This window comes from Triticum dicoccoides, unplaced genomic scaffold (assembly GCF_002162155.2).
Source record: "Triticum dicoccoides isolate Atlit2015 ecotype Zavitan unplaced genomic scaffold, WEW_v2.0 scaffold227648, whole genome shotgun sequence".
In the NCBI taxonomy this organism is placed as follows: Eukaryota; Viridiplantae; Streptophyta; class Magnoliopsida; order Poales; family Poaceae; genus Triticum; species Triticum dicoccoides.
Genome location: NW_021244540.1, coordinates 1 through 1,471, shown reverse-complemented (window position 1 = coordinate 1,471; position 1,471 = coordinate 1). Strand labels below are relative to the sequence as shown.

At 52.4% G+C, this 1,471-nt stretch overlaps 1 pseudogene; it reads left to right on the top strand.

Annotated features, from left to right (window-relative positions):
• Nucleotides 1-684: 684 nt before the first annotated feature.
• LOC119345340 lies at nucleotides 685-1,465 on the top strand (annotated as a pseudogene).
• The last annotated feature ends 6 nt before the right edge of the window (nucleotides 1,466-1,471 follow it).

Sequence of the window (1,471 nt, the reverse complement as noted above, 5' to 3'; positions counted from 1 at the left end):
AAAGGTTTACTATGCCGGATACTACGCTATTTTAAGGGGATTGGTTAGAAATGCCCTAAGGGTTATATCCGAAAACCACCTCCAAAACCGTTTTCGATAACGGTGGTTTCATGCCTAGGTTTCCATTTGATGCGCCGCTGTTTCTTCCATGTAGATCCTACCGGACCGCTTTTGTTTTCTTCCATCAAATCTAGCGAGGCATTCGCCAAAGCCCAACCAGACCCATCTTTGTTTAATGATGAGGTCTTGTCCAATCCAACGCAGCATCGATCACAGTACGGCGTTGTAGATGTAAACACGCAGATTTGACCTAAGACTTCCCTTAGATTCGTCGTGGCCCAGGTCTACTGGCACGTTGCAGCTAACTAATCACATGCCTTATTTAATAGTAGTAGATTAATCATGGATCCACTTGTACATCTTAATTACCACGCGGCTTAATTACACGCCTGCGTGACTGAGCACTGATGCCACATGTGGCATGTGGTAGTGGGACGATATTATATGTAGACTGACACGTAGATATGAATCGACGCGCACAGAGCCAGACTGATCGATCGGCAGTATATATTACCACCATCGTATACACAGATAGCAAGAACACAAACGAGCAGCTGCTAGCTCTGGCTAATCTCTTCGATTCCACCTGTTTTCACTCCTCTTCGTCGACCCCACAAATTACTAATGGCACGGTCATCTTCTCCTCTCGTCAACAAGGCTTCGCCCATCGAGCAGCGCCGCCTGCTCCGCGCTCGACGTTCATCAAAGCGTGTCACCGCTTTGAGCCCGGAGGCGCTCCTTGATGCCACCCTCCCTGGCGCCGAGCAACCTGTGCCGGTGGTGCAGCAGGATGCCGCCACGGCTCTGAAGCGAGATGCTACTCTCTCAGATGAGACCCTGGCGGTTCACGCCGGGGAGAAGATGGGGAAGAACGGCGCCATGGACACTGACTCGATCGCGACACCTATTGTGAGCGGCACGACGCACTGGTTCAAGAGCTCGGGCGACCTCATCGCGTTCAAGGAAGGCCGGCGCCACAGCTTCGAGTACGGCCGCTACGGCAACCCCACTGTGAAGGTCCTAGAGGACAAGATCAGTGCACTGGAGAGGGCCTGAGTCGACGCTTGTCACGTCCTCGGGAATGAACGCCATCGTTGCCACGCTGCTTGCGCTCGTACTGCCCGGTGCCGGCCACGTGGTGACCACGACTGAGTGCTACAGCGAGGCACGCGCCTTCATCCGCGACAAGCTCTCCAAGATGGGCATCAAGGTGACATTCATCGAGCTGAACGACATGGACACGCTCAAGGCCGTTCTTGACCATGGCGACGTAAGTTAATTTCCATAACACATATATAATCAAGGGATCTATGAATGTATGTTGGTCGTTTCTGACTCTGAGATGCTTGGCTATGATGCAGGTGACACTCTTCTACACTGACTGTCCGACGAACCCCCACCTCAAGTGCAT